The 20,793-nt window shown below is 36.5% G+C and overlaps 1 protein-coding gene across 1 annotated transcript in view; it reads left to right on the forward strand.

Annotated features, from left to right (window-relative positions):
* Positions 1–603: 603 nt before the first annotated feature.
* The window catches only part of LEPR (leptin receptor), a 116,816-nt gene continuing 96,626 nt past the window's right edge, over positions 604–20,793 (forward strand). The window contains exon 1 of the mRNA XM_049879508.1: positions 604–935. The gene's annotated coding sequence lies outside the window, so the exon portion shown is untranslated. The remainder of the gene's footprint in view (positions 936–20,793) is intronic.

A 20,793-nucleotide genomic window follows, 5' to 3' on the forward strand; every position in this document is an offset into this window, starting at 1 on the left:
ATGAATGAAAATTTTGAGTGCCCATTTAGTCCAACCCCCACAACCCCCAAATAGACGCATTAACGCCCTCTTCATCTTTCCTGACAAGCATGACACAGATGCTAGCTGAAAAAACCTTAGTGACAGGTAACTCATCACTACTTCTGGTCCGTTCATTTCACTTTCTTTTCCCACTTCTCCCAATTACTGTAGGCTTTGTTGCAGCATTGTCCACACCTGTTGCCACAGTGGGCTGGAAGAGGAAGCCCCGATGCCTAATTGAGAGTCCGAGAACCCCAGGCTCAGGGTGGGCGCCCTGTAGCTGTTGTTAATGTTGTTAGGTGCCGTGGGGTCGGTTCTGACTCATTACGACCGTATGTATAACAGAAGGAAACACTGCCGGGTCCAGGGCCATCCTCACAATAGTTGCTGTGTTTGAGCCCATTGTTGCAGCCACTGTTGTCAATCCATCTCATTGCTGTAGCTGACTGCCTGTTAATTACCAGGGCTGTGTTCCAGCTTGGTTCCTCTGTGCTCTCGGCTTCCCTGCAGGAGGAGGGGTCCTCTTTGCAAGCTCTCTGCCATTCTTTCCCAGGCCTGCAGCCACGCGCGGAGGCGTTCCTGGCCACTGACCCCGAGTCACCTGTGCGGCTACCCTGGGAGCTCAGGGTCCGCTCCTCTCGCGCCAGAACAGCTACGGAGGGCGCGGGGCGCGCGCTGGCGGCCATCCGGCTCTTCCCTCCTTTCTCCCCACCCCCTCCCGCTCCTCCTCAGCCCCTCCTCGCCACACACCCTGCTGTCCTCCTCTCTCCTGAGAGTTTCCTGGCACCTTCGGCGAGGAGTTCAGAGCCGCCGCACCGCAGAGCCCACGGACTGCCGGGCGCAAGCGACGCAGGTGCCCGAGCCCGGTGCCGCCGCCATCTCTGCCACCCGTAGCTTTGGACCCTGGAATCAAGGTGGGATCCTCTTTCCTCTCCTCCTCCACATCCTACTGTCAGCCTTTCCCCGGCGGGGCAACTCGAGAAGCAGAGCGTTGGGGCGCGCACGGCCGGCGTGGAACCCGCGGGCCACCTGTGGGCCGGGAGCCTAAGACTGGCCCGGCGACGCCACCTGAGGGGCCAGCACCAGGCAGGTGGTGGTAGGGACGCCGAGGACTCTAAGGTTTGGGAGGCCCTTGACTGGTGGCAGTGAGGCGCGCACTGCCGAGGGCAGCTCACCGAGCCTGGGCGGTCACCTGCCGCGCGCCTCCAAAAGACGTGCCACCCTACTAACTTCTTTTCCAGGCCTCCTTCCCATTTTGGAAACGGAGGGGACTGCTACTTAACCCAGTAAGCCCTGGGGCTGGGAGGTAGGATTTGTTGGCTTGGAAGACCAAAGAAAAAAATTGTGCACTTAGGGTGGTTTGGACTTGAGTTTCTGTTTCTTATCCCACCTCAGCCTTCCACTCATGCAAACAAGTAGAATTACCCCAGTCCAACTAGAGCAATTATTTAAAGGGATTTGTGAACCAGAACCAAACCCAACCCATTTCCATCAAGTCAATTCCAATTAGTAGCGACCCAATAGGTCAGAGTAGAACTGCCCCATTGGATTTCCAGGGCTGTAGTATTTACAGTCGCTATGAGTCGGAATCGACTCGACGGCACTGGGTTAGTATTTACAGAAGCAGACTGCCACATCTTTCTCCATGGAGCTGATGCTGGGTTTGAACCACCGACCTTTAGATTAACATCCAGGTGCTTTAACCACTGCACCACCAGGTCTCCTAAGGGATTTACAGAAGTGAGAAAAAGAGAACCAGCCAGAGAAATCAGTTTGGAAACCCTAGATAGGATGACGGCATCTAAGAAATTGGTTATTGGTGGCTTTTTTTCCAGGACATGTGCTTGCAAACAGAAGATGAGAATGGCTTTTGTAAGCCGGAGAGGGTTCTTTATGCTGAGGTGGTTGCCTGGAGTCTCCTCTGCTAACATTTATTTCCATAAGTATTGAAGTATCTTGAAAAAATATTCTTTCGGAGTTTTGGACTTGGAGTCAGAAAATCTGAGTTTTAGTTTGATTTCTCATTTATTAACTGTGACTCTGGATAGATTGTTTAACCTCCTTAGGCCTCAGTTTCCACATCTATCAAACTAGAGGGTAGGAACTAAGGTAATTTCAGAGGGCCTTTTAATACTAAGATGTTTCCTACTTTAAAAATTATAATTCTTTAACTAATGTGTTATAAACATTGCTGGTTTCATAATTTCATGAAATTAAAAAAGTCTATGTTGATCTTGGCATTTGGTTTATATGCATTTATGGTTTATGCTTTTAAGATTTTCCAACCAAAAAATGAAAGAGGAAAACATTTTAAAAAGAGTTTAGAAATATACAATTTATATAAGAGTTAACTCTGGTGGCATGGTGCTGACCAAAAGGTCAGCAGCTCAAATCCACCAGGTGCTCCTTGGAAACTCTATGCAGCCATTCTACTCTGTCCTATAGGGTCGCCGTGAGTTGGAATTGACTCCACAGCAAAGGGTTTGGTTTTTTTGGAAACCAAAACATCGGCAGTTCAAATCTACTAACTGCTCCTTGGAAACCCTATGGGGCAGTTCTACTCTCTCCTATAGGGTCCTAAGAGTCAGAATCTATGCGAAGGCAACGGGTTTGGTTTTGGTTTATATGGATATTTAGATCATCTCCCACCCTACTTAAAGAATCATTTCACTTTTTAGCCAATGTTTGCAACACGGCATGAAAACATGTGGCTTTAGCATAGCGCTTATTTTCTTTCAGTATTGTACATTAGGAGGGAATAAAAATTGTTTTGGCAGAAAAAAAAAATTGTACCTTTTCTATCAACCACTGCTCCTGAACAGTATTTGTAACTTTTTAGCATAAAGTTGTGTGCAGAATGTTAAAAAAATGGTTTCAGACCACTTCAGAGCTTCTCCGAAATTAAGCTTAATAGCAGAGATGCTAATTCTAGTAATGCATTTAGTTGTCTTGGAACAAATCCCAGAAAATAGCAAAGGTTAACTAAACAGATAAACCAGAAATTAGGAACTGACCAAAAAAAAAAAAAAAAAGTCGTACCGGAAGTGTGTACTATGAAGTGTCAGTGAACTTTTTGTTTTCTTTTTTGAGTAAAAAAAAAAAAAAAAAAAACAAAAAAACGGTTGGCTTGTTTAAGTAGACAGAGAATGCCAGAGAATGCTAGAATAGCTTTTGTTGCTACTTGTAATGTTTTACCAAAAGCATCTTCAAATTTAGTCAGCAGTAGTTAGGGTAGGTTTAGAAGTGTCTCTGGCTCTTTTTGGCAGCTTTGACCTAAAATAATAAAATAATCTGTTCCCAGCGTGTGCTCTGTATGAAATTTGGGAGAGTGGAATGGATTTGAAGTATTCTTTTATGAATACATTTTAACTTAATTTCAGTGCCTTTCAGGCATTTGTCTTTGCTCACATTCCTTGGTGAAGTAGGTGACTATTTCCTCTGAAACAGATACTCAAAGAGTTAAGTAAGTTGCTTGTTGAATGAACAGGGAGTGCCAAACCAAAATCAAACCCACTGCCATTGAGTCAATTCCGACTCACAGCGACCCTATAAGGCAGAGTACAACTGCCCCACAGAGTTTCCAAGGAGCACCTGGTGGATTCAAACCGCTGACCCTTTGGTTAGCAGCCATAGCAGGGTTTCCAAACAGGGAGTAGTAGAACTGAGATACCCTGGCTTCTAGCTGTTTGCTGGAAAACAACTGAAACACAGGGTGGATGACCAGTCTACAGCCAGCTCATTCATGACTTAGGAGTGTCATCATGGTTGGCAGAAGCGCTATTCCTCTTTTGTAAAGTGGGGCTTTACTCTCCCACGAATTTACCAAGAAAAAACTCATCTCTTCACACTTAGATCACAATTATGTGACTAAATGGTTTGTTTTTGTGAAGTGCTTTATCTCTGGGAGGTCTTGGAAATAAAATCTAAAAATACCCAGAAAAAAAAAAATTCTCTTGGCAGATACTGTACTGCATTTTTCATGCTGAGAACCAAATACACATGCTAAAAAACATGTCCTGGGGAGTTAAAAATGAACAAAAGCGTTTATAAAAAAAAGGGTTTATAGTCTGTTCTAATTCTTAAGATTTTATGTGGTTTACAAATTCGCTTTTAATTAAATGATAAAGGTGCAAATGTTCACCTACGGGCTTTAGTACATACAACCATTTGGAGTTTCTATGCCAATTGAAATTTGGTCTGCTTAGAATTTGAAAAATTCCTTTCATGGGGAGAGGAAGAAACACTTTTGTACACTTTTGGGACTCAGTGTTATGATCTGTTGTCTTTTCACACACATGATCTTATTAATTAAAAATTTTAAAAAATGTTTCGTAGTATACTATGTATAGGGAGAAGTACATTGAACAAATGTACTGGTTGACAAATAACTGTAACAGATAATTATAAAACATCTGCCCCATTACTCATCACCTGAGAAAGAGAACATTTCCACTGCCTAGTAACCATTTGTATCTTCCTTCCTGATCACAAATTTTCCTTCTCCCCTAGAATAACTACCATCCTGACTTCGGTGATTATCGTTTTCTTGTTGTCTTTATAAACTTACCACTCTTGACATCTCTTTTCCCTTAAATTTTATATGAATATATATAGTAGGGCATTCTTTCATAGATTCTTTTCCTCAAGATTATATTTGTGAGATTATGCCATTTCTTTACTCCTCTTTAAAACAAAACTTTTGAGAGAGGTTTTGTTTCCAATCGTCTTCCTTCACATCCTCTCTGAAATCCATTTTTGCCAATCTTTTGTTTTCAATACTCTGCCAAAATTGCTCCTGTTAAGGTCACCAATGATATCATTTTTGGTAAATCCAACACATAGTCATTTGTCAGTGTTCCTCTTACTTCACCTTTTGGTGGGATTGTCACAGTTATCACTCTCTCCTCCTTGAAACATTTCCTTACTGACTTCCAGGACACCATCCGCTCTTGATTTTCCTCCTTCACTGGCTGCTCCTTTCCAAACCTTTTGCTGGCTTCTCCTCTTCTCTCAGGGCTTTTAACCTTGAGTGCCTTAAAGTTTAGTCCTTGGAACTACTTCTTTACCTATACTCACTCATTTAATGATTTCATGCAATTTCTACATCTATATATGGAAGACTCCAAAAACTTGACTTTTCCCCCTGAACTTTAGACTTCTATATCCAATTGCCTACTTAGCGTTTCCATTTGGATGTCTAATAGACATCTCCAGTTCAACATGCCCCACAGGGAATCTTCATGTTGTCTAAGCCTACGCTATCTACAGTCTTCCCTATCTGTCTGAAGTCTTTGCCATCATTCCCATCTTTCAAGTAACGTGTCAGAATCCACTTTGTTCTATCTTCAAAATGAGCCCAGAATACAATTCCTTCTACGTTACTTCCTTGACTGGTCCTTGGTTTAGCCTGCCATATTTACCACACGGATTATTGCAAGGACCTCCTAACTGGTGTCCCTGCTTTCATCCGTTGCTCTCCACGATCCATTCTAAAAGTAGCAATCAGAGCTTTTCTTTTAAAACATGTCAAGTCATGTCACTTTTATGCTCCAAACTCTCGAATGGCTTTCCAATTCACACAGAATAAAAACTGAAGTCTTTAGAATGACTCACAAGGCTCTCTTTGACCTTTCTTCCCTCCTCTTTACTTATCTGACCTCATTTCCTCCTGTTCTTCTTCTCACTCATTCAGTTCTAGCCATACTGAGCTCCTTGCTATTCCTTGCATATATAGCAGAAATGGTCTTTGCAATTCACTTTCCTCTGTATGGGATGCTCTTCTCCTAGATATCCACATGACTTGCTCTGTTACTGTCACTTCCTTTAAGTCTTTGTTCAAATATTTCCTTTTCATTGAGGCTTACCCTGATCATCATATTTGAAATTTTACATCTTTTTACCTTGCAATATACTCTATCTCCCCTTCTTTTGCTTTATTTTGCTGCCTAGCACTTAACACCTTCTAAAATACTGTATGATTTCTAACTGCTATGGCTTTTTTTTTCTGTCTCATTCCCACTAGAATATAAACTCCCTGAGGACAGGACTTTTTTTTTTTCTGTTTTTCTCACTGTTGTATGCCTAGATACACATGAGAGAGGCTCAATAATTTTTTTTTATTGATTGAACACTGTTACTGACAGTGGCTATTTGTTCATTTTCATTGCTGGATATATTCCATTGTATGAATATAACATTTATTTTTTATTGATTCTACTGTTAGTAGATATTTGGATTATTTCTTTTCGTCTTATTTTTGCGACTCTAAATAAAACAGCTGTTGTCATTCTTCTACAACTATCCTGGTGCACAGGAGCAGGAGTTTCTTTAGAGTACAACCTAGCAGTGAAATTTCTGGGTCACAAGACATGCAAATTTCACCTTCATTAAATAATCTCTCATTTTCTCAGTGTGATTCTGCCAATCTACATTCCTGCTTTCATTGTTTTTCATCTTTGCCAAAACAGTATTATCAGATCATTTAATTTTTGCCCATCTGTTTTCTCATTAATGTTCATTTCTTTAACTGCTAGTTAAATTGAGGCTAGGTTATGCTGTGGTAACAAATAATCCCCAAATCTCATTGACTTAATACAATAAAGGTTTATTTCTCATTTATGCAGAGTCCCCTATGGATTCGTGAGACTGTCCAGATAGCTGTTCTCCATGCTGTAACTCAGAGGTCTTAGTTCAGGGAAGCTACACCATTCTGTAACTATACAATCTAGAACACAGGACTTTCTCAGTTGGTATAGTGGGTGAAGAGAGAGCATGGGTAATCATGTACCAGCTTTAAATGCTTCCATCTAGAAGTGACATGAATTATTTCCACTCACATTTTAGAAGCAGAAGAATTCATATGGTCATGCCTAACTTCAAGGAGGTAGGAAAGATCAACTGTCTATGCTGAAAGGAGAATAAATCTGGAAATACTGGTGAGGAGGGGCATATTAGTTATCTATTGCTGTGCAACAAATTTCCCCAAAATGTAGTGCCTTAAAACAATAAGCATTTGTTATCTCACAGTTTCTGGGACTATGGGGATGGCTTAGCACGGTCCTCTCCCTAAAAGGCTCATGGGACTGACATAAAATGTTTGCCAGGGATGCAGTCTCACCTGAAGGCTCAGCTGAGGGAGAAACTACTTCCAAGCTTACTCACATGATTGCTGGCAGGCTTCACTTCCTCATGGATTGTTGGATGGGGGACTCAGTTCCTTGCCATCTGTTGGCCAGAAGCTACATGAGCCTCTCCATAGAAAGGCTCATAATCTGGAAGCTAACTTCTTTCAGAGGGAGTAAGCAAGAAAGAACAAGATGGAGCAAGAAAGGTGAAAGACATAGTCTTCTTGTCACCTAAAATTGGAAGTGATATGCTGTCATTTTTGCTGCATTGTATTCTCTAGAGGCAAGTACTAGGTCCAGTCCACACCCAAGAGGAGGGTATTAGTTACACAAGGATATGAATACTAGGAGGTAGAAATCTTTGGGAGTCATTATAGAGGCTGCTAATCACAAGGATATCTACTACAAACATCTTTTTATGTGGTTCTAGCTATATAATTTCCTCTTTTGTGAATCACCTGTTAATATCTTTTACCAGTATTTTAATTTGTAATGTCTTTTATTTATATGCATTTTTTATGTAGTTTGGATACCAGTCCTTTGTTGGTATAAGTATGTTGTATTTTGTCTTGCTATCGATTTAAATACGGGACTGGGTCCTGGGTTATTGATTTAAAAAATACTTTATTCATGCTGTCTTTTGATAAACAGAAGTTCTGAATTTTAATGTACTCAAATTTATCATTTTTTTTCCCTATGTGGGTTAGTACTTTTGGATATTGATTAAGAAGTCCTTCTTTACACTGAAGCCATGAAGATATTCTCCCATCTTTTCATCTAAAAGCATTAACATTTGACCATTCACAGTTAATAATTGATTTTTATGTCTGGTATGAGACAGAAATACATTTTTCTCTTTCCTGTTTGGATAGTCAAGTATTTCAGCACCTTTCACTGAAAAACCTCGTCTTTCCTCAGTGATGTAGTGTTACCTCTTTCAAATATCAAGATTTCCTTTATGCGTGTTTTTTTTTTTTCTGGGCTTTCTATTTGTTTCTTTGGTCTCTTTCTATTTCTCTGCCAATACCCCAATGTTTTAATTACTAGAGATTTAAATTATGTCTTTTTTTATCTGGTAGAGCAAGTACTCCCACTTTGTACAGCTTTTTGAGGAGTGCCATAACATACCTTTGATCTTTGCCTTTTCATATAGGTTTTAAACTCAGCTTGTCAAGTTCTAAAAAATTTGTTAGGAATTTGATAGAGATTGTTTTGAGTCTATGAAAAACTTAAAAGGAAATTTATATCTTTTATATATTGATTCCTACAACCCATGAGTATCTCTCTACATATATTTAGGTTTTCTCAAATGTAAAAAACATTTTCTATTTTTTTTCCTTAGGAGTTCTTGAACATCTTTTGTTGACTTATTCCCAGAAATTTTATATTTTTTGAAATTATTTTAAAAGATATATGTTTTTAGAAAATTAAATTTTCTGTTTATTGCTGACATATAGAAATATCTTTATTTTTTAAGTTTTTTTTTAAACTTATGTACCATAAAGTTCACCCTTTATAGAATACAATTTGGTGGTTGTTATATATTCACAGAGTTGTGCAACCATCACTACAGAACATTTGCATCACTCCAAAAGGAAGCCCCGTGTCCATAAGAAGTCATTCTCCAACCCCCGCTTCCTCCTTTCTCTAGCGACCACTGGTTCACTTTCTGTTTCTATAGATTTGTCTATTCTGGATGTTTCATGTAAATGGAATCATGTGTCCTTTTGTAGCTGACTTCTTTTGCTTAACATGTTTTCAAGGTTCATTCATGTTGTAGCAGATAACAGTAGTACATCATTGCTTTTTATGGCCAAATAATATTCTAGTGCATGGATATAGTACATTTTATTTATCCATTTATTATTTGATGGACATTTGCATTATTTCTACTTTTGGCTAGTGTACAAGTTATTTTGTAGACATGGGTTTTCATTTCTTTGAGTATGTACCTAGGATTAGAATTGCTGGGTCATATGGTAACATTATTTTTTGGGTTTTTGTTGGTTAAGTTTTGGAAGTAGATCTCTAGCCTTTTCTTCCTAGTCTGTCTTAGTCTGGAAGTTCTGTTGAAACCTGTTCACCATGGTTGACCCTGCTGGTGTGTGAAATACTGCTGGCATAGCTTCCAGGCTCATAGCAACACCCAGGCCACCACAGTACGACAAACTGACTGGGCAATGTTTCATTCTGTTATACATAAGGTCACCATGAGTCTGAACTATAATGGCGGCATCATTGTACATTCCTACTAGCAATGAATGAGCATTCCAATTTCTTCATGTCCTCACCAATGTTACTGTATATATTTTTTATGATAGCCATCCTAGTGTGTGTGAAGTGGAAGCTTATTGTGATTTTGTTTTGCATTTTCCTAATGACTAATGATGTTGATTATCTTTTCATGTGCTTATTGGCTATTCGTATATCTTCTTTGGAGAAATGTCTACACAAATCTTTTGCCCATCTTCTCAATTTTTTTTTTTTGTCTTTTTATCGTTGTACTTAGGAGTTCTTTATATATTTTGGATACATGTTCCTTATCAGATACGGGATTTGCAAATGGTTTCTCTCATTTGGTGGGCTTTTTTTTTTTTCACTTTTTGATGGTGTCTTTGAAGCACAGAAACACAAAAATTGGATGAAATTTATCTACTTTTTTGTCCTTATATCTTTGGTGTCGTGTCTAAGAATTGATGCCTTATCAAAGGTTGCCAAGTTTTATCTCTATGTTTTCTTGTAAAAGTTTTATTTCTTATATTTAGCTCATTGATCCGTTTAGAGTTAATTTTTGCATTTGGTGTTAGGTGGAATTCCAACTTCATTCTTTTGGATTTGGATGTTCAGTTGTCCCAGCACCATTTGTTGAAGAGACTGTTCTTTCCCCATTGAATGAACTTGGCACCCTTGTCAAAAATTAATTGGCCATCGATGTGTGAGTTTATTTGTGGCCTCTCAATTCTATTCCATTAGCCTATATATCTGTCCTTGTGCTAGTATCACACTGATTTGATTACTGTAGCTTTGTAATAACTCGAAATTACTAAATGTGAGTCCTCCAACTTTGTATTCTCTTTTTCAATATTTTTTTGGCTATTTGGAGCCCCTTGTGATTCCACATGAATTTGAAGATTGGCTTTTCCATTTCTGCAAAACAGGCTATTGCAGTTTTGGTAGAGATTACATTGAATCTGTAGGTTGCCTTGGGTAGTACGGCTGTCTTAGCAATATTAAGTCTTCCAGTTCATGAACATGGGATATCTTTCCATTTATTTAGGTCTTCTTTAATTTCTTTCAGCAATGTTTTATAATTTTCAGTGTCCTTGGTTAAATTTGCTTTTAGGTAGTTTATTCTTTTGGGTGCTATTGTAAATGTAATTGTTTTCTTAATTTCCTTTTGGGATTGTTCATTGCTATTGTGTAGAAATACTATTGAGTTTTGTGTGTTAATCTTGTATCATGCAACTTTGTTGAGTTCTTTTATTAGCTTTAAGTTTTTTTGTGTGCGTAGATTCTTTGGGATCTTCTAAATATAAAACCATGTTATCTGTAAATAAGGATAGCTTTACTTCTTCCTTTCCAGTTTGGATGCCTTTATTTCTTTTTCTTGCCTAATTGTTCTGGCTAGAACTTCCAGTACAATGTTGAATAGTATGTTATTCCTGATCTTAGAGGGAAGATTTTCTGTTTTTCACTATGGAATATGATATTAGTTGTGAGTTTTTCGTGAATGCTTTTTGCCAGGTTTTGGAAGTTCTATTCCTAGTTTATTAAGTGTTTTTTATCATGAAAGGGTATTGGATTTTGTCAGATGCTTTTTCTGCATAAATTGAGATAATCACGTGTTGGCTTTTTTTTTAATTTGTTCTATTAAAGAATAAATATTGATTTTCATTTGTTGAACACCACTTGCGCTCCAGGAAAAAACTCTGCTCAGTCAGGGTGTATAATCCTTTCCATGTACTGTTGGATTTGGTTTGATAATATTTTGTTGAGGATTTTTACATTTATAGTTATAAGGGATATTGGTCTGTAGTTTTCTTTTCTTGTGGTGTCTTTATTTGGCTTTGGCATCAGATTAATCCTGGCCTTGTAGAATGAGTTAGGACATGTAACCTCCTCTTCTGTTTTTTGGAAGAATTTGAGAAGGATAACTATTTATTCTTCTTTAAATCATTGGCAGAATTCACCAGTGAAGCCATGTGGTCCAGGACTTTCCTCTGTTGGAAGGTTTTTTGATTACTGATTCAATATCTTTACTTGTTACAAGTCTGTCATATTTTCTATTTCTTCTTGAGTCACTTGTGGTAGTTTGTGTTTTTCTAGGAATTTGTCCATTTCATCTAGGTTATCTAATTTGTTGTATCATGGTATTCTTTTATAATCTTTTTTATTTTTGTAAGATTGGTAGTAATGTCCTCACTTTCATTTCTGTTTTAGTAATTTTAGTCTTTCCTTTTCTCTTAGTCAACCTAGCTAAAGGTTTGTCAATTTTGTTAATCTTTTCAAAGAACCAACTTTTGATCTTATTGCTTTTTGCTATTGTTTTTCTATTTTTTTTTTTATTTCATTCTAACCTTGATTGTTTTTCTTTCTCTTGACTTTAGCTTGATCTTCTTTTTCTAATTCCTTAAGGTATAAAGTTTGGCTATTGATTTCAGATCTTTTTTGATACAGATATTTACAGTTATGAATTTTCCTCTGAACACACTTTTGCTGCATCCCATAAGTTTTCATATGTTGTTTTCAAAATATTTCGTAATTTCCCTTTTGATTTCTTCTTTGACTTTTTGGTTGTTTAAGAGTCTGTTATTTAATTCTATTCTGTGTGTTCCTGAATTTTCCAGTTTTCCTTCTGTTATTGATTTCTAGTTTAATTCCATTGTGGAATACTTCATTCCAAAGTGAGGAGCCTTGGTGGTGCCGTGGCTAAGTGCTGGGCTGCTAATTGAAAGGTTGACAGCTCAAACCTATCAGCCACTCCATGAGCAGAGATGTGGCAGTCTGATTCTGTAAAGATTTACAGCCTTGGAAACCTTATGGGGCAGTTCTACTCTGTCCTATAGGGTCACTATGAGTTGGAATCAACTTGATGGCAATGGGTTTGGGTTCTTTTTTTTTTTTTCTTTTTTGGTTATTTCAAAGTATCAGAGAAGATACTTTGTATGATTTCAATATTTTAAATTTATTGAGACTTGTTTTACAACCTAACATATGATCTATCCTGCAGAATGTTTCATGTTCTTTGAGATACATGTGTATACTACTGTTCTGGGGTAGGTGGTCTGTATATATCTGTTAGGTCTAGTGGGTTTACAGTGTTTTTCAAGTCCTGTATTTCTTTATTGATCTTCTATCTGGTTGCTCTATTCATTATTGAAAATGGGATTTTGAAGTCTCCAACTATTTTTGTACAACTGCCTATTTTTTCCTTCAGTTCTGCCAATTTCTGCTTCATAAATTTTGGGCTGTGTTGCTCAGTGCACCTATGTTTATAATTGTTATATTATCTTACAGGGTTGACCCTTTTATCCATATATAATATTCTTCTTTGACAGTGTTTGACTTAAAGTTTGTTTTCTCAATATTAGTATAACCTCTTTTGGTTACTATTTTGCATGAAATACTGTTTTCCATCCTTCCACTTTCAACGTATTTATGTCTTTGACTCTAAAGTGAGTTTCTTGTAGACAGAGTGTAGTTGGGTGATAGTTCTTTCAGCCATTCTGGCAATCACTGCCTTTAGTTGGAGAGTTTAATCCATTTACATTTACCCATGAACCCATTGCCATCGAGTCGATTCTGACTCATGGCTACCCTATAGGACAGAGTAGAACAGCCTCATAGGGTTTCCAAGGAGCAGCTGGTGGATTCAAACTGCTGACCTTTTGCTTAGCAGTCATAGCTCTTAACCACTACGGCAGCAGGGTTTCCATTTATATTTAAAGTAGTTGCTAATAAGGAAGAACACACTTTTTTGCTATTTATTTTCTGTATGTCCTATATATTTTTATTTCTCAGGTCCATCATTACTGCCTTGTTTTGTGTGACATTTGAACAAAAAGTTGAAGGCCATGAGGGAGTTAATCGAGTGGATACTGAGGTGAAAAAGGCAGGGGGAACAGCTTGAACAAAGACCCTGAGGTGAAAGTGTGTATGGTGTACTTGAGTTAAGAAATCAGTGGGTAGAGGAATGTTTAATACCAGATGAGGTCAGAGGTGGTTCGATTATATAGGGCCTTGTAGTATCTGCAGTGGGTAGGTGCTCAGCTACTAATTGATAGGTCAGCAGTTTGAACCCACTACTGACTTTGTGGGATAAAAGACCTGATGATCTGCTACCATAAAGAAAACAGCCTAGCAAACCCTATGGGGCATTTCTGTTCTGTCCTATAGGGTCACTGTGAGTCGGAATTGACTCAACAACACACAACAACAATAACAGTACATTGTTAGGATTTTGCTTAAAAAATTTTTTTTTTTAATGTAATGGGGAGACATTGCACTGTTTTGGCTAGAGGAATGCCGTGATCTATTTGTATTTAAAAGGAATACTTTGGTTACAGGAAAATAGACTACAGGACGGTAGGGTAGAATCAGGTGACCTGTGAGGTGCCTAATGTACGAGTCTCCCTCAGTATGTGACTATTTTTGTTTCTGAGTTTACATAATGAGAGTTTGGATAGTGACCTTGGATAACAAGGAATACTGCATTATCTATGATTGGTACTTGCTTTTTGGGTAGTAAACAATAAGAGTTTGGACTTCAAGAGATACCTCAAAAAAGTTATCTGAATTTACTAATTTCCCGAATTTATACAGTAAGAACCTAGATTTGAGAACGGAGATAGCTAGGAATGCTTTGGACCCAGGCAAGAGGTTATAGTGACTCAGGCTGGGGTAGTAGCAATGAATGTCTTGAGAAGTGATCAGATTCTGGATATATTTTGAAGGAAGAGTCAGCTATGTTTGCTGGTGGATTGGACATTTGGTCTGAACAACTAGAAGAATGGAGAACCCATCACTCTACTTAGTTTTTTTGTTTTCTCACTTTCCTTCATATTTCGGGTGGCTATGTCCTTTAACTTTCTTGGCGTGTCAGCACTTCAGATCTTTGAAGAGGTTTTATTCAGCAGTAGGGCTGGTTTGAATAATATAATTTGCCATGATTGGAGATGTAGAGCTGCAACATTAAAGAAAAGAAAGAGTAGAAAATATAATAGAGTGTCTCTTATCAAAAGGTGTATTATCATTGCTTGATTTTTAATGACAAACTTGGTTTCCTGACACTGAGAAAACCACTTCAGTCATCTTCTTATGCTAAATTTGAGTGTGTAAAATTTTGAAATAATCATATTATTAATCTAAATAAAATCTAATTATGAAGGTAAATAGAAATATCAGTGAGAATTGCTTTTTGATTATTTCTGTCTTTGTTTTGTGACAGAACGACTGTGTCATTAACATCATAAATAGAGTAAGCTAAGGCACCAGAAGATTAAGTTCCACAGCAGCTTTTACATAACAGTCCGGAACAGTGGCTCCAGAGTGAGGCGCCATGAACCTCAAGAATTGCTCAAAACATCTCTTATGAGGCATCTCTGTAGTATTTTGAAATTATTGAAGTTTCTATCAATATGTTTTTTAAATGAAAAAGAGATTAAACTTTATTAATATTTACTATACTGATTGACACTGGCCTCCTCACTCTGTCAGTTGTCCTGAGGAGGTGTTGACAGTGGCACCCCCACTTGCTGGTAGGCTTTGATCACATTAAGAAACCTTACTGTGCCCTTGTAACTCTATTAAGGGATTATATTATCTAGTGTTCACTAAAATAGTATTCACCAAAAGGACAAGTGGATCATAAAGATTCCTGTGGTAAAACAGCAGATTGAAAATATAAAAATGCAAGCAAATTCACCGTAACTTCTACAATAAGCCACATTGCTAGTTGAGAGGATGGTGATGATTTAAGCACATCTGACAAATTAAAAAATTATAAGTAAAACTATTTGAAGTGAGATCTATAGTCATTATTATTACTGATGAACAGCAGCCTAACTATATGTCCTTTGTGAAATTTCCTAATGATGGTAAGAAGTCATTGTGATTGGAAGCATTTAAGAAATATTCTTTACTTTATGTCATTTTTGGGTTGTATTATCACATAATAATGTATCATTAAAAAGCATATATGTGTATCTGCATGATTTAAATATAAGATGTTGTGAGTGTGTACCCCAGACTCTTTTTTTTTAATTGATGTTGTTGTTAGTTGTTGTAAAGTCTGCTCCAACTCTTGGAGACCTTACGTATAACAGAATGAATGCTGCCTGGTCCTGTGCTATCTTCATGATCGTTGGTATGTTTGAGTCCATTGTCGTGGCTATTGTGTCAGTCCATCTCATTGAGAGTTTCCTTCATTTTTGTTGGCCTTCTACTTTACCAAACATGATGTCCTTTTCTAGCAACTGGTCTTTTCTGGTGATGTGTCCAAAATAAGCAAGCCGAAGTCTTGCCATACTTGCTTCTAAGGAGGATTCTTGTTGTATTTCTTATGAGACCGATTTATTTGTTCTTTTGTCAGTGCATGATATATTCAATATTCTTCAACCATACCACAATTCGAATACATCAGTTCTGTTTTCCTTTTTATTGTCAGTCTAGCTTTCACATATAACTTAATAGGAGACAATCTTTAGGGGCATTGTGACATTGCAAAGCCTTATTATTAAAAAAATAAAAATCTTTTCCAGTTAATGGGGAAAAATTCAGAAATAATGTAGACTTATGAATGTGTATGCATATATGTATAGCAGTGAATGAAAGAGAAGAAGATGAACTAGTGAGTGAGAGCACACAAGTACAAACAAAAAAGTGAGGTAGCATGCCTTGCCCATGGGCCAATCATTTCTATAAATTGGGGGAATGTGTTTTCTGTCTTTCTACTAGATAATAGCTAAAGGTTTGAGCCAAATAGAGATTTTCAGTAGCTTCTATAATGGTATTATAATAGGCTTTAAAAATGTGAACTCATGTTTAAGAACAGCTGTTACCAAATATCTGTTTTGTGAAGGCGTAAGACAACTTAGTTTTTCTCAGAATTATATTTTCTCATTTTACTCTAACTAGCAGCTGTTATTTGGATGTCTAAACCTATGAAAATTAAGAAACTATAAACATGAGATAATTGAACAATTAGATTTCTGTGTGCACCAACAACGTTTCTGAACCAAACTGGTCATTGCTTAAGAGATGAAGGAGAAAATAAATTGCACATGCATATATAGGTGTATACACACACACACACACACACACACACACACACAGAGGTACAGAAAACAAGTGCCTGGCACATATATAATAAACACACAATAATTGTACTTGCTGTTAATATTAAGATGTTATCTCTTTTTTAGTTATGGCATACTGATTATATTAGACCTACAGAAGAGGTAGCTGGGTATTTCTTTAGTGACATGGATGTATTGCAACAACACTGCTAGTCAAAGCTCTTGTTTGTGGGGAGAAAGGTTTTTGGCACAGAACAACCATGATGTGAAAAAGCTCTTTCTATTAAAAGCAGTCATCTAGGTCAGTGGCTTCCTGATCTTTTGACTAATAAGATTCTAAACTTGCAAATCACTTCTTACATATGAGTTTCTGTTAAAAATTTTTTTTTTTTTTTTTAACTGATACCCTTTACTAATACTGATCCTTGTTTTTACTGGCCATAGGTTGTTTGGGAATCTTTTTCCTAATTTTCCTTGTGATTTAGTCTTTGACACGTTGGTTTTTTAATAGTGTGTTGTTTAATTTTCTCATATTCATGAAATTCTCAGTTTTCCTTTTGTTATCGATTTCTAGTTTCATTCCACTGTGGTCAGAGAAGAAGCTTCATATAATTTCAGTCTTTTAAAATTTATTGAGACTTGTTTTGTGACCTAACATATAGTCTGTCCTGGAGAGTGATCCATGTACACTGGAAAAGAATGTCTATTGTGCTGCTGCTGGGTGGAGTGTTCTATATGTGTCTAGACAGTTTATAGTATAGTTCAAATCCTTTATTTGTTGACTGATTTGTCTGGATGTTCTATCCATTATTAGAAGTGATGTATTGAAGTCTCCAACTATTATCGTAGGGCTGTGTGTTTCTACTTTCAATTCTGTTAGCGTTTGCCTCATGTATTTTGGGTGCATATATGTTTACAATTGTTATACCTTCTTGATGTATTTATCATTACATAGTGTCCTTCTTTGTCTGTAGTAACAGATTTTGACTTAAAGTCTATTTTGTCTGATATTATTATAGCCACCTCTGCTTGCTTTTTGCTACTATTTTCATGTAATATTTTTTTCATCTTTTCACCTTTAACCTACCAGTATCCTTGTATCTAAAGTGAGTCACTTGTAGACAGTATATAGTTGGGTCTTGTTTTCTTATTCATCTGCCAATATCTGCTTTTTGATTGGAAACCTTAATCCATTTAAAGTAATTATCAGTATGGAAGGACTTCAGCTTTTTGCTATTTGTTTTCTGTGTGTTTCATATCTTTATTGTCTCTTGTTTCATCCACTAGTCCCTAATTTTGTGTTTAGTTGATTTTCTGTAGTGGATCATTTTGATACTCTAATCTTTCCTTTTGTGTATTTTTTAAAGATATTTTATTTGTAGTTACCATGAGGATTACATTTAACATCCTAAATCATAACAACATAGTTTGAATTGATACCAACTTAGCTTCTATAACATACAAAAACTCTGTTTTTATATTACTCTCCCCTCTTATGCTGTATTATCACAAATTACATCTTTATACATTGTGTGTCCAATAACATAGATTTGCAATTATTTTTTATGTAGATGTCATTTAAATCATGTAACACATAAACAGCTACCACACTAAAATACCACAAAACTGACCTTTGTATTTTCCTATCATATTACCTTTAGTGGACATTATTTTTTCTTCATAGATCTTTGAGTTACTGTCTAGTGTCCTTTCTTTTCATGTGAATGACTCCCTTTAGCATTTCATGTAGGGCAGGTCTTGTGGTAACAGATTCCTTCAGATTTTGTTTATCTGGGAATGTCTTAATTTCACCCTCATATTTGAAGGACGGTTTTGCCAGATACAGAATTCTTGATTGACATTTTTTGTCTTTCAGCACTTTAAATAAGTCATCCCACTGCCTTCTGGCCTCCCTGGTTTCTGAAGAGAAAGCTGCATTTAAACTTGTGGGGCATTTCTTAAATGTGATGATTCTCTTCTCTCTTGGTGCTTTCAAGTTTCTCTCTCTTTTTCTGTTTTTGAGAGTTGGATTATAATGTGTCTTGGTATGGATCTCTCTGAGTTTGTCCTACTTGGAGTTCATTGAGTTTCTTGGATGGGTAGAGTCATGTCTTTTCTCAAATTTGGGAAGTTTTTGGCCATTTTTCCTTCAAATATGCTTTCTTTCCTTTTCTCTCTCATCTCTCCTTTTGGGACTCCAGTAATGTGTGTATTGGTCTACTTGAAGGTATCCTACAAGTCTCTTAGGCTCTGTTCACTTTTCTTTTGCTCTTCAGACTTGATAATCTCTATTGCCCTATCTTCAAATTATCTGATTCTTTCTTCTTCCAGTTCAAATCTGGTTGAACCCCTCTAGTGAATTTCTTATTTCTGTTATTGTACTTTTCAGCTTCTGTCTTTTTGCTTAGTTTTTCTTAAAAATTTCAATCTCTTTGTTGAGATTCTTGCTTTGTTCTTACATCATTTTCCTGATTTCCTTAGTGGGAATCTCTTTTATAATATTTATAACATACTTCATATTTCTCTCTTTCTTCAAAGAGCAGTTAAATCCCCACTGCTCTATGGACTCTTTTATGATTTTCCCAAACTAGAGGTAATCTCTCTGATTTCTCCTAATTATCATATTCATCTGGCAATTATTATAATTCTTTAAACCTAAGGCATGATGAATTTTTAAGAAACATCACTATTTTTATACCACTCAGAAAGGAAAAGCCACACTTAACCATTTTACAATGTTTTATCATTATTTACAATTTTTGCTTTATACATATTGAAAGAGCTCTTTTAGAATTATTTACCAATTTTTATATCATGTCATTCTTTTAATGAAATTGGTTAAGGAATTCTTTTTTCCCATTCAGAATCTTTTTTTTTTTTAATTACTTTTCAACACAAAGTTGTTGATGCCAATATTTTCCCAAATAATATCATATTTGAGGCTATCAAGAATGTTTGTTATATAACACTACATAAAAAAATGCTTCACTGTTGTTTCTGAGGTTTTCTTGCAAATTTTGATGCCAGCTTTTTATTGGTCTTACCACAATATGTCAACACAAGTTTTTCAAACAAGATTTAGGCTCATATTCCTTCTTCAAATGGTCTTTAAGTAGTTTACAATTGTCCTGTTATTAGGAAAAGACTCCAGTTTTTATGCATGCAACAGTGACAACTAGATCACACCTGCAATAAGCCCATTGGTAATTGCAAGATGTCATCAATTTTAACACTGATCCTTATGTTAGAGGTATTAAAATATTGTGAATCTTGAGATAGAAGAATACAACAGCACTGCCTTTTTTTGTTTTTCTTGGAGTTCCACTAAAATTTGACTTCTATCAACTTTTGTTTGTTCCTAGGTCTTTGTTAGTAGCTATTTTCTCTGAAATTCCATAACATTTTATTTAATTAAAAAGACAAAATAATACATGCACATGGTTAAAAAGAAAACATCTATCGTAATAAAAACAGTAGTCCCTTCCTACACTACCCTCCTGCCCCTAGGGACAACTAAATTGAACCCTTTCTGGTTTTAGTTTTTTTGATGGTTACTTCTGTTGGGATAAATAAAATGTTTATATTGCTTTTTCCCTTCCATTTACAAATTTTAAAGAAATAAAATGGTAGAAGAGAATTTAGCCTACTACTTTTACCTCCCTTTCTCCCTCTTCTTCTTATAATCGTATTAATTTTCTCAGCTCCTCTATTGTTTACATTTATAATTTCCACCCCTATTTCCTGTTCCATTAACTACACTTTCTCTCAACTCCCTACTTCATGAGGTGGGAAAATTTCACCCCTCACCTTCTCTCTTTGCTATCCTCTCTCCTCGTAAAACGCTACCACCCAAATTCTTACAATAGGACATTGGGAATATTGTTTTTTTTATTTGTTTAATATTCATAATTAAATCTTTCATTTTTGGTTGTTGATGGAGCCCCAAAATTGAGATATTGGTGAATAGCATTGTTGTTATTATGACTTTATAAATATTATTCCCTGCAGAACCAAGAAATGTGCTAAGATTACATTTCACAGAAAGGAGAATGTTTCTAGTATCAATGGATTACTTAATTAATTCCAGCATTTGCTCAGGATTTTGCCACATTTTATTTTGGTCCATATCTGTCTATAAAGCTTTTTCCTATTAATTTTTTTTCTTGTTGGAAGATGATATATGGGCTTTTGTCATATTCTAAGTAATTTTCAGTTTTTTATGCATTCTCTTTATTTTTTGCAATCTACCTCATTTTTCTTTTGAAACCCACTGACTTCTAATCCAGCAATTTAAATTGTCAGTGATGACTTCCTTTTTTTCTTGCATTATTATTGTATTTTCAAGATTTTCT

The sequence above is a fragment of the Elephas maximus genome, chromosome 3 (genome assembly GCF_024166365.1).
Source record: "Elephas maximus indicus isolate mEleMax1 chromosome 3, mEleMax1 primary haplotype, whole genome shotgun sequence".
Classification (NCBI taxonomy): domain Eukaryota; kingdom Metazoa; phylum Chordata; class Mammalia; order Proboscidea; family Elephantidae; genus Elephas; species Elephas maximus.